We start from the raw sequence: 13,694 nt of genomic DNA on the forward strand, positions 1-13,694 counted from the left end.
TGTAATAAATAATTTATTGGTCAAAGTAGAATTTGTCTTATTTCAATACAATGTAAATACTGAAAAGAGTTGATCCATAGTTTCCACTAAAGTTCAATTATGTGAATAGAATTTGTTTCTCTCAGTGTATGTATCAAAAGGCACCTTATTAGATAATGACCTCTTTTTTTTAATTTTTTTAATGTTTATTTATTTTTGAGAGAGAGAGAGAGGAAGCAAATGTGGCAGGGGCAGAGAGAGAGGGAGACACAGAATCCGAAGCGGGCTCCAGCACAGAGCCTGACACAGGTCTCCAACTCATGAACTGTGAGATCATGATCTGAGCTGAAGTTCGAAACTTAACCGACTGAGCTACCCAAGTGTCCCTAGATAATGACTTCTTAATGGCACTGCCCACAGGCAGAAATAATATTTGGAAATTTAGATTAATGAATCTATGATTTAGCCACTCATCAGGAAAAAAAAAAACCAAAAAACCTTACACTGAATGTTTATTAGGTGTCAAGTACTGTGCCTAATGATGGAAAGGGGTATATGGAAAAACACAAAGGCTCTAAGGATCTCAGTTTAGAGGAAGAAATGGTAAAATAAACTAGCAATTACGAGTGAGTGAGACTTTTGCTGTGATAGAAAGCTAAGTAACAATCCAACGACATTTGCTTGCAACTAGAGGTTATATTGAAGTGTCCAGCATAGACATTTAATTTTAAATAGAGCACAGAGGAAAGTCTATTAGTACGTAAATATGTTAAAGTGACCTTTTCTAGTTATCTCTTTTATTTCCTCATGGAAGTACTAGTGTACATGGCATTCACAGTTGTCTGCTGCACATTTTGGGGCCAACCTTTACATCTGCTAAATCCAATGAAACATTGATTACCTTGTACATAGTGGGTAGCTGGAGAATGTGCAGTTACCCTTGAAAGGTATTACATGGTTTAAAGCTTTTGGCCTCATGAGCACCATAATTCATAGAAGCCCTAAGAAAGAACATATAAACAAAAATATCAATATGATCAACCCTATCACAAAACAATGCATGAGATTCATAGAGTAACATACACTGTATCTTTCAAATTTGGATAGCACCCAGTTCACAGAATTGTTTGAAAGACTAAAAGGCAGCCCAGTGTTGTCTATATGGTTGGAGTGAGCAAATGAACAAATGAATGAGATAATATATGGGAATCATTGTAAACTTTAAAACACTGTATGTGTAAGCTATTGCTGTTTTGGATGGAGCTATTTAAGCCTTAATAGTTTCTAGATATCTCCCCACACACACACCAACCCTCCTTTAAAAAAAATTGTTATCTAATTGCTTTCCTGAACTATAAAAAGACAATATTCATTCCCTGCATGGGAGGTGAGAAACAAATGTCTTCATCTAACAGAAAAGTACTCCATATTTCCATCAATCTAACAGCCAAGCCCATTAATCTAAAGCAAAGTGACTCTTCCCAGATGTCCCATGATAGTAAAATATGAAGTAGAGGAGCACTACATAAGGTAGCAGGTTTTCGAAGAAAATTATCAAATCCTTTAGGTTTCAAATTCCAAGGCATATGTTATGGAAGATGAAGTTCTGGGTATAACATGAAATGGACTCTACTTCAGTCCTTGCCCATAAATCAGGATTCAACAAACATAGTTATGAGTTAGACATAACTGACCACTCAAACACTGACCTGATTTATCATTCAGTTTTTGTCTAATGAGCATGCACTCAAACATGAAGCCAAATAAGCATGATATTCATAACTGCTCTCTAGAAATGCTGAATTCAAACTAGAATCAACCCAGAAGACAACCAGATCAGAATCAAAAGAATCTCCTTCTTGGGAATAACATGCTATTTTGAAACCAGTACCAGTCAGCTAACAAGGCCAGTTATCACTAGAGCTTATTTTGTCATCTCTAGCTACTTCTGAGTATTCAAATACAAATGGTCCTATTCTGTTTTGATTTGGTGGTTAGCTTTATAAGTGTGCCAGAAATTTATTTGATTGGTTACATTATCTAAATGTAAAATAATGGCACAACCTTGGCAAACACCCGATTAAGCCAAAGATAGATATTCTCACATATGCTTTTGAACAGAACAAATACCTTTTTCCTCCCTTAGGAATTCTGCCTACAGGTCTCAATTATTTTAAGTATTATACCTATAGTCTTTTACAGAAATGTTACCACTTTACTGGTAAGATATTCCCCTCAGGTCTCTGGAGTATAAAGTATGCAGTCTGAAAATTATCCATTCTTCTGCCTTCACAGAGAAACTAAATTTCTTACTAGTTGATCCAAGTTACTGATAGCAGCAGAAAGTCATTCAGAACTCTTTCTGAGTATAGGGTTAAAGGGCTTGAAACAATGGAATAAACAGCATAACCAAAAGCTAAGATGGATCCAGGGGAGCATGGTTCATGGGGTTCCACAGAAAATCAGTAAACACTTTTCAAGCTCCAAGTGCCTAGTCATCTTCTACTGTACAATTAGTGATAAATAAAACATCTAGAGCCCCCCAAGCATGAGATGGCCATATCTTATTGGGTTACTCTGAGTCAGCATTGCCTCTCTAATGGTGAGTCCTTGGCCCTCATGGACAATGGGGCTTTTGTTCCATAATTATATAACTCACTTTTTGATTCATTTACTAGCATGGGTTAGTATCCTCTGGAGACAATATTTTACTGGGAACTGTTATAACATACTAAAGCCATCTGACTTCTCCTATAAACCCTAAGAGATTAGTGATATGACTATAAGGCTCCCAAAAACAGGCTTGGCAAATTACCATGGTCTTGAATCAAAGTGAAAGATTTCTTTGGCATGTCCAACCAATGCAAACTTTTAAATCATAATTTAAGCTTTTTAATGCATTTTTTCAATTTAGAGAAATTTTGCATTTATTAGACATGCCAAAGAAAACTTTCACCTTGGAAATCATAACAAAATCATATATTTCACATATCTTATCTAGGCTTGTTGAATTATTAACATCTAGTTGTTCTGAACACTATTTCTCAATTTTTATTTATGTTTCTACTAGTTATTTTCCACTGTTAAAATTTAAAACTTATCTCCATTTCTCTTGACTGGCTTTCACAACATATTTGATCAATCTTTTTAAAGATTCATTTTTCCTTTTCATACCTTTTCTGTTATTGTTTTTGCTGTTTTTAATTTTATTGATTTCTTCCCTCAGCTATTACTTCTTTCATTTTTGCTGTGATTTTAACCCATGTATACTTATTGTAATCACTGTTATATCAGATCTTAACCGTGTCATCTTGGTTTATATTTTATTTTACAATAATTATGCTTTATTTTTTCTATTTTATTATTTTATATTGGCTAAATAAAATTTTCTTCTGCTACTTTAATAGTTATACTTCTTATTTTTATTTTTATTCTTCTGGTGGGCTGCCATTACATAAAACTCATGAACTTTTATACCCTCTAGTTCCGCTACAGTTTATAAATATCTGTGTCTTCACTCTGAACAAGATTAAAATTTCTACAAGCTGACACCTCCTTGTGATCTATCCTTTATACTATACTCACTTTCCTGGTATCATTGATGCTCTCTAGAATTTTATTTTTAGAACATTATGGCTATTCACTTTTAATTGCTTTTTTATAACAATGAACTTGGCCTTACTTTCCATATCTCATCACTTCCAGATTCATTTTTCTTCATTTTAGAGTACATTCTCTAAGAGTTATTTTTAAAAAGTGTCCCTATGAGGTGAACCACTGATACCTTATATATCTGAGGATATGTTTATTTCATCTTAATATTTAAACAATATTTTATTTGGCTGTAGAAGTCTAATATTTAAAAGGTTTCCCTCAAGATATTGTTCAATCGTTTACCTGTTTCCAGTATTCCTATTGAGAAGTCAGACATTGATTCTTATTACTTAGTAAGTAACCTTCTGTGTTTCTCTGGAAACTTTTAGAAATTTTCTTTGTATTTTCTGGTATAAAAGTTCACTATAGTATATAGGTTTGTTTTGTTTTGTATTGTTTCTCATCAATCCCATTTGGTGTTCTCTGTACCCCTTCTACCTGAAGTTTTATAACTTGCTTTATTTCTAGAAAAATAATGGATACAATTTTCAATGTAATCTCTCACCAATTTTGAACTTTTAAAATGAGTCCCACTATAAGAAGGTCAAAGACCATGGCCCAGGAAAAAAAAGATAGTTTTCCAGAGAATTTTACTATAGAAACAAGGCCTTTGTGCTGCTAAATTACAAAGAAAAATGTTGCAAGATATGAAAATATCAGTAATTTCTCTTCCCTGCAGACAAAGCACTTGCACTTAATGAGGTGTTACTGAACTTGATACCTCTCTCCCTTGAAAACCTTTCTGCCTTTATCAGCACTTCCTTCCAGTGAGATCAGATGTTCCAGCAAATCAACTTCAAACGCTGAATTCACTTACATTATGTGACATCAATTATGATCATTGTCTCCTACACTTACATGTAGGCATATGAAATCCTTTAAAGTCACTAAAACTAGCATACTGCATCCAGGGTATTTCCAAATAATCATATTAATATAATTAGTCAATCAGAAGAACTGCTATGCTTCCGATTCTGTGTCTCCTTCTCTCTCTGCCCCTCCCCTGCTCACACTCTGTGTCTCTCTCTCAAAAATAAATAAACATTAAAAAATCAAAAAAAACAAGAAGAACTGCTAGATGTAGTAAAAGGGGAATCAATTTACTATTTTACATATAGTTTGTTAAAATACCAAGAAGTAAGATTCTCTTGTCTTGTTTCAAATAAATATTATGGTTAAAATAAAATTTAATGGACATGCTAATTTGGACATGCTAATGGACATGCTAATTTTAATGGACTTTCTCACAAGGAATATCTGGGATCTTCTATCTCTATGGAAGCCAAATATTTCACAACTAGCATCAGCAAATGCTTGCTGAGAAAAACTGAATCTATTAACCTAGTAGATGAATTATTAGAAATTAAATATTTGGAGAACCTTAACAATTTTCCCTTTTTTGATATTCTTTAATTTACATGCATCAAAACGCTAGTCTCATGCTACCGCAGAAAATCGTTGGCCATTATATTGTAGCTCGATGGGTTATCTGTTCTTTCTGTTCCAAACTGGATAGGAGGAAATGTAGGGACAACTGACCCCCATAAACTTCTGGGTGATAGGACCCAGGCGGCTGGAAGAGGTTGTCTAACCCTGAACATGGCCACAGCCAATACTAAAACCTTTCACTCACTCTCTGTCCCTCTCTGAATTAAATCATTCATAATTCATAATTCATAAATTCATAATCCTTTTACATTTTCTTGAAAAACATGTAAGTATCTACAATGCAACAGATGTTCTCTGATATCCTAATAATTGAGATGTGGATATAGCACCATCAAATGTGAATGTTCAGGATTAGTTAGGGGGAAAATGTTTATTGGAAAGACAACCTACAGTCCTAGTGTAGAGCCAACCTCACTGTCAACTGTAAGAAAACTCAAACCCTAATACATTTCTAGGAATCCCAAGACTCTCCATAGCATACTGCAGCAGTATAGGGAACATCATTTTAATAGACTGATTCTGCCTCTAACAATCCTGAAGGTATAAAACTACAAAAATAGTCTTCTCCTAATTTCCTATCAATTTTGTCAGCAAAACTCCAGTGATAAATGGCTCTTAATTCCAAAACTTCAGTCTCCATGGTCTTTCTAAAGGGTCTTCTAAGTTTGTTTTCAAATTTGTGCTTTATTTGATAGAAGTTGTCCTATAACCCAAACTGAAAATCCAGGATACCATGATACACCCAGGACCTCTTTACAGTGAACCAAATTATCCAAACACACTGACTAAAAACAGCTGTCCAAAATGCCCTCATGCTTTCTACTATTAAACAGATCCCAAAAAGTTCTTATCTATTGTAGTTGTTTCCAGGAAAGATAATCTCATCCCCCTCCTGTTTCACTCAGCCTACAACAGTAACAGTCCTAAATACATAGAAGTTAAGCAATATTATCTCAGGAGCTTCTCAGCTTGCACAATCGTCCTCCACCTGTGCCCACCCTGGCCTACCCCACTGGGGAAAAGAGAACTGTCAATAATGGAAAATAAACACCTAAGATCTTTGTCTGTCTTCCGATTTTGCTCTTTCACAAAAGCCCATTTGAGTGAAAAGAGAATCATGGGACACGAAACAGGCTCTTGGAGGGAACTAGGCTACTGATCTGTTTAAGCCAGTTGTGACTTTGAGCCAGGTACTTAATCTTCCTTGGCCTCAGTTTCCTCATATGTAAAATCAAGGGTTAGAGTAAGTGATCACTAAGTTCCCTTCCAGCTCTAAAATTCTGGGGTTTTAAGTAAGACACTGGTTATCTCTCTTATAAGATTCCCTAGCTTTTAACACACTCATTTACTAAATGACATTTTAATTTTGGCTCTGAGTGTCAGAAATTTTTACATGCTCAACAAATGGTACAATTCACTAGCTAAATGCTTTAGGTCTGATCATAAATTGCCAGAAGTCAGTTATAGCCCTGAGTCTGTGATGAGAAGACTGGGGATTTATAATTGAAACAGACAGCTAGGCTTCTGGAGTGCCACTGGGGGAAAGGAATCTATTCCAAAATGAAACAGGCATTACTGGGTTTCTCAGAAAAATATCCCAAGTCACAGTGGCCAGCCTATTAGGAACTCTAGTCACTCTTGCCAATTTTTCCAGTGACTGCTTTATGTTATCATGGTCTAAAAAATAGGACTGTATTTTCTTTCTTTCTTTTTTTTTTAACCGAGAGAAAACAAGATGCATTTGGTCATCAAAAGCAACCCTTTCAGAGAAGGCAATTTAGAATGTGGTGGAAAGCAAATGCATGCCTGTTAAAGCCACAGTTATTCCCTCACTTGCCAGTCTCCGTTATTCCAGAAACAGCTGCTCTGAAGGTTGGCTGAGGTCTTGTTTAGAGAATCAATTAGCCAAAGAAGTTTGGGCCAGTGAAGAATGTCACTCAAGTATAGAAAGATTTGGAAAACACTTCTACTTTTGTGTTTCCTGAAAGAAAACTTATCCATGTTCTGCACCACTAAAATAGCGTGTAACTTAACAAAGAAACCAATCAATCTAAAATGGGTTTCATGGATGACCTTCTTAGCAAAGAAAATGCTGACCAAACCAAAACTCAGGCCTAATGGCAAGCAACAGTCCACAGATTTATAGAAATGCATCATGATCCTCAAGATGGATTTCAATTTTATTTCTACTTTATTTAAAAGAATGAAATGTTTAAAAGTTGTAATGGCGGGGCGCCTGGGTGGCGCAGTCGGTTAAGCGTCCGACTTCAGCCAGGTCACGATCTCGCGGTCCGGGAGTTCGAGCCCCGCGTTGGGTTCTGGGCTGATGGCTCAGAGCCTGGAGCCCGTTTCCGATTCTGTGTCTCCCTCTCTCTCTGCCCCTCCCCCGTTCATGCTCTGTCTCTCTCTGTCCGAAAAATAAATAAACGTTGAAAAAAAAAAAAAGTTGTAATGGCAATACAGGCCTTTAATTCAACTAAGCAGTATTTTTCACGCAGTGGAAATATTATATACATGTATAATGCAGGCATTCTTCAGAGTGTCTCCTTGATATGATTAACTCATATTGGAAACATATATTTGACTTTGAGGGGAAAAACATGGCTCATTCCAGTTTCAAAATACTTGATTCTACACCTCATTTTTATCATCCTCCTCATTTGTAGGAAGCAATTGAAATATATTTAAATATGTGTGATATGATTACATTGGCAACTATGTGAAGAAAAGGTTAGAGATATTCACAAATAAGTTACAAATAACAACTAAGAAGTTATTCTAATAATTTAAGGAAAAATCATGAGAGGGTGAAGGAAGTTGTTGGTAGTAGAAATACGTCTATATGGAAATGGACGTAAATGTTATAAAACAACATTTTATTTCTATGTTGCCTACCTCATTTTCTCATTGGGGACAGATGCCTCTAAATATATTTTATATTGCAATAATTATTAAACAAGTTTTGGATTATACTTCTTGTAGTAACCAAAGCCATGTCACTGGGGAGATCATTGAAAGAATAAACGTAGGTAGAGAAGACAAGCTAAGGGAAAGGAATGAAAAAGAAGAGAAGAGAGGAAAGGAGGGGAGGGGAGAGAGAAGGGAAGTGGCACAATCATGCAACAAATAATTTGGTACTTAAAATCCTAGGTGATGGAGTATTTAGCAGAGAGAAAAAAACATTCCCTTCATTCTTGGAACTTTCATTCTGTGTCTAAATAAGCAAAATATGTAGTATGCCACGTGTTCATAGGTACTTTGGAGAAAAATTAAACAAGAAAGTAAGATAAGGAATGTGGAGGTGGTTGCTGTTTCAGATATAATAGAGGAGGAATGTCTCTCTGAGAAGCTCATTTGATGGAAGCAAGGGGGTGGTGACTGGGGAAAGGGTGTTCCAGGCAGAGGAGATAGCAAGTGCAGAAACCATGAACATGCAGCAAGACCAGTATGATTAGAGGGAGGAAAAAGAATAGTAAGAAATGAGGTTGCCAGATCACGTTGGCTCTTGCAGGCCAATATAAGAACTTTGGATTTTGCTCTAAGTACCTTGGAGAGCCAACAGAGGGTTTTCAGCAGAGGAGTAATGTGATCTGACTTACTTTTTAACACAATCGCTCTGGCAACCATATTGAGAACAGACTATAGGAAGGCAAGAGTGAAGCAGACACACCATTGTCAGGAGACAGTTGCAATAATCAGGGGCGCCTGGGTGGCGCAGTCGGTTAAGCGTCTGACTTCAGCCAGGTCACGATCTCGCGGTCCGTGAGTTCGAGCCCCGCGTCAGGCTCTGGGCTGATGGCTCGGAGCCTGGAGCCTGTTTCCGGTTCTCTGTCTCCCTCTCTCTCTGCCCCTCCCCCGTTCATGCTCTGTCTCTCTCTGTCCCAAAAATAAATAAACGTTGAAAAAAAAAATAATAATCTAAGTGAAACATTACGCAGCAATGGAACTGGTGAGATATGGTGAAGTCCTGAAAACATTTTTAAGGTAGAGCCACTATGATTTGCTGGATGGCTTGAATGTAGACTGTGAGAGTGAAGAGTTTAAGATGAGATTTTGGCCTGAATCTGAAATTAGGAGGAATATATGAGAAACAAGCTTGCAGAGTAATATCAGGGGGAGTTTGGGAGAAGATAGAAGTCAGTTTGTATGCTTTAGATATCCTATTAGATATCCATTAAGAGTGCTGAATAGGTAGCTTGAACTGGGAGTCTTAGAAGAGGTGAGCCTAAGATTATAAATGTGAGAGTCATCAACATTCAGAAGACAACTTGGGCAATGAGACTGACATCATGTTCATCAGGGTGAATGTAGACAGAGAAAGAGGCAAGTGAGCTCTGAGCACTCCAACATGAAGGTAACTGACAGATGAGGGGGGATTGGCACAAACCCCTGAGAAGGAGCAGGCAGAGGGGCATCCTGAAGAGTGTGCCCTAGAAGCTAAGCCAAAAACTTCAAAAAGGAGGGAGTGGTCACTTTGTCCAATGGTAAGTCAAGTCATATAAGGCTTGAAATGTGTGGCCCCCAAGGTCAGTTTTGGTAGAGTGGATTTGGTGCAGGCAAAAGGTGGGTCAGGGAAGATTTGAGGGAGATTGGAGTAGAGAAATCAGATCCAAGTAGAATAGATGTTTTTCCAGGAGTTTTGCTGTAAAGGTTGTAACTAAAGGAAGAAATGAGATCACTAATGTAAGATCTTTCATGATCTTCTTATTCTTTTTCTAATACTTCTGTTGATCTTCTGTTTCTCAAGATGAAATAACTACAATAATGTGCAACATCCCAAGTGTTGACATATCAAGGCTTTATTTAGATTTGTTCTGCTTATTCTTCCTTTAAACAATTAAGCAATGGGCAGAAAACCTAAACCTCTTTTGGAGGATAAATAATGTTCATCCCCAAAACTGCATAATTTGTTCTAATTTTAATGGGTTAATACTAAAAACTAAATGATGGTTATTTTTTAAAGCCATATGACAAATACTGATTTTTTAGACACTTTGGAGGTACACAAAACTTTATTGGGAAGATATCTTTTCCTTAAGAAGTCTGTGGTGTATTAGTGAAGATAAGACATGCACCCATATGACTATGATATAAATACAGAAATGTTATCAACATGGAAATCCCCAACGGCCAGATTAATCTGATTTTGTTCTCATCACCACACTGAAAGTTAGAATGGCCAAGCCATTTAACAGGGCTTTCCATTCCCCTGATCCTTTTTTTTTCACCTCCATAAATCAAATGTCATGAAATTTTTTAAAACCTGAGGGATTTGGGGAGTTGTGCATATTTAGATCTGAGTAATGCCCTCCCAAGGAAGAAATAGAATTGAATGCCCACATTGACCAAGAGAGAGGGGATGCTGTAACAGGTGCCTGGGAGGTTTCTGGCCAGAGAGTATACACAGGAACTTTGGAGTCCTTTCCTGGCTTCATTTCCTAAGCATCCATCTTTCCATAGATCTTTCTGGATGTAAAAGTCCTATTTTCCACCATGAAATAGAGTTTTTCTAATGCAAGTTCTGAAGCGGTGCTAGTTACACCCATAATCTTCTGATATTTATTTAACTTTAAAATGTACATCAAGTTGGAAATTGCTGTGGGTTAACTTTCTGGTAAGGAAATGTCAATTGATTGCATATGTGATACCAGGAAATAGCTTCAGAAGACTAAGGGAACTTCACAAAGTCGGTAAAGTACTATTAATAACAAATCGTGTAAATGCCAATAGTAGAGATATTTTCATATTTGAAAATATGAATATTTTCATATATTCATAGAAAGTCTCTTCTCTTCAAAGAAGCTGATCTAACATCTTTATGAAAAAGCTGGAGTATTCAAGACCACTCCAGCACCACTGGCTTGAAGTTCGAAAGGAAACAAACTTCCATTTTACAGACTTAATTATTTCTTGCAATTAATTATTAAATAATGTAAGGGCAGAAACTGTCTCCTAAATTCCCTACTCTCTGGACTTAGCTTTCTGCAACTACTGATTGGAGTAGATTTTATAATATACACTTAAGAAAACCCATCTAGTGACTAAGGCTTTAAAATAATAAGAAAAATTCATCATTTGCTCTGAACTTTAGTAAGTCTTAACCTGTGAGCAATCTCTGAGTAATAAGACTGTCTCTTTGCTTCGAGACCTCACTCTAAGTCTGAAGATAATGACATCTATCCTCCAAACACATTTACTTGCCCATACTGAAAATCTTTATGTCTGGTTACTAATCTATGTGTTTAGAAGTCAGCATACTGGTTACTCTGGGAGAAGGGGAGACATGACAACAAGGAGAACCAAGGTGACTTCTGGTATCCAGATTATGTTGTTTCTTAATCTGGGTGTTGGTTACACAGGTGTGTTCAATTTGATATGTGTTATTCTTCTGTGTGTGTGTGTGTGTGTGTGTGTGTAATATTTCAATAAAAAGTTAAAAACCAACCATATCAGATGCCCAAATTCTGAATATCAGTAGTGTTGTTGCAGTTGAAGTAAAAAGTCTTATTCCAGTGAAATTTGTACTTTGCATTTTATATCACAGTTAAGGTGAAGAGTCTATCAGTCAGGGCTCTACGAGAGAAAGAAACAGAACCAATGTATATTATATATACACATAAATACACCTCTTTTGAGGATAAATTCATCCTCAAAACTGCATAATATACAAATATGTGTGTAACACACACACACACACACACACACACACACACACATATATATAGTCTTATGAGATTGTGGGGTTTGGTTGGTCTGAGTTCAAAACTTGTAGATCAAGCCTACAGGCTGGAATTCTCAGGTAGAAGCTGGCACTGAAGACCCCACATGAAAGGGAAAAACTTCTGTTTTGCCCTTAGACCTTTCTACCAATTGGATGAGGCCTATGCACATTATCAAGGGTAGTCTTCTTTACTAAAAGTCGACCGTTTGCAGATGTTAACCACTTCTACAAAATAACTTTGCAGCGGCGCCAAGACTAGCATGCGATTGAAAAGGCAGGTAACATAGCCTATCCAATTTGACACATGAAACTATCCATCGTAATGGGTTAAATGAGGTTCTGGTTAACACTCTTCTTCATTTTGTCAAGGCTATGTTGTCTCACTGGGAGTTTTGCAAATAAAAGTATATAAAATAACCAGTTATAGATGAGAGGAAACTTATTCAGTATGTTGCATGCACAAATTCAGTACTTTCTACACCTCCTTCAGCATGACCCTTGAAGAAGAAATTCTTCATCCCTATTGTCTTCTCAGAAATGAATTACATTTAAAAAGGCTGAAGAAATCTGTTCATTCGTTTGGAGCGATAATAGCATTCCAACAAGCAAAACGTGTTTTTTTACCAGCATTGAAATTTGCCAGAATTTATGTGTATGCAAAAAATTAAAGGAGTTTGAATTTTAAAATTTCAAACTTGGCACATGTATTTCTCAAGCAAGGAGAGGCATGTGGGTTTTGCAAGTTTGCGGGGGTAGGAGGGGGAGAGGAGGGATTCATTTGGGAATGAATGTTACCAGTAAGAAAAGAACTGAAGGTTCTGGTTAGGTCGCCAGCATTCAGGGAAATAGCGATATACTCCTCCTCTTGGTTTTTCAAGATCGATCCCAAGCAATAAGAATGAGAGGTAGCCTTTGGTAGAGCCCCCATTAATGGTGCATTCCTTCTCTCAAATCCCTGCAACGTCCAGGGCACTAGTCTAAAAGAGCCTACTCTATTCTTTCTCATTGTTTATCAGCTTTTTGTTGTGTTAACTATTCTTTGAGAATAGTAAGGAGAGTTTATAACTGCTGAGTACTTAGTGTGTCAGGAACTGTTCTAAACATTTTATATGTTCACTCATACTCTCAACAACTATGAGACAGGTACTATTACTTTCCCCATTTTATAATTAGGGAAAATGAGGACAGAGAAGGAAGGTAATGTGTTTCAAGCCACATGATTCCTAAGTAGGCAAGCCAGGATTCAAACTCCAGCAGCCTGACTTCAAAGATGGCCTCTGAAACACTAGTCTAATCAATCCCCTGGTGACAACAAGAATGAGCTGACACTCAGGCACAAACTAAAAAGTTATTGTTCTCAAACCCATTCAGCTGTTAAAATAGCTTCCTTTTTTTCCCCCTCTTTTATTTATTTATTTATTTATTTATTTATTTATTTAGTTTTACCATCGGAGTTAAAATAGAATCTCTGTCAGATATTAACATACCCAAAATTTAAACTTAGTAATAAAACCCATTCAAACTAAGGTGCTGACTGGACACTAGCTTAAAATATTTACCAATCAAAAGTGGGGCTGGCTTGTTTTGAGGGGTAGAGCTTCATGTGACAAACACAATTTGCAGTGTTTAAGTCTTTCATTTGGACTTCTGCCTGAGGGGAGCTTACCTAGGACTGCCACTGGGTAAATAATGATCAGTTTCTTTATTCCAAAATACTTTGAGGTAAATAAGTGGGTTTTCCCCCTAATCCATTAATTTTTATTGGTTTATAAAAAAACTGTAGGATAAGATTCTGTGAAAGAGAATTCATAATTTGCTTTTGGTAAAATTCCATTTTCTCCAATATTTTGTCTCTAGACCAACAAAAAGAGCAGTGATAATATCTTTTCAG

General features: G+C 36.6%; 1 long non-coding RNA gene across 3 annotated transcripts in view; it reads right to left on the reverse strand.

Annotated features, from left to right (window-relative positions):
* Positions 1-280: 280 nt before the first annotated feature.
* Positions 281-13,694, reverse strand: part of LOC109499415 — a 49,345-nt gene continuing 35,931 nt past the window's right edge. For all 3 annotated transcript variants that reach the window (XR_006596699.1, XR_006596698.1, XR_006596700.1), the window contains 2 exons: positions 11,528-11,655; positions 281-980 (listed from right to left, as the gene is read on the reverse strand). This is a non-coding gene — a long non-coding RNA (uncharacterized LOC109499415). The remainder of the gene's footprint in view (positions 981-11,527; positions 11,656-13,694) is intronic.

Source organism: Felis catus, chromosome B1 (assembly GCF_018350175.1).
Source record: "Felis catus isolate Fca126 chromosome B1, F.catus_Fca126_mat1.0, whole genome shotgun sequence".
Taxonomy (NCBI): domain Eukaryota; kingdom Metazoa; phylum Chordata; class Mammalia; order Carnivora; family Felidae; genus Felis; species Felis catus.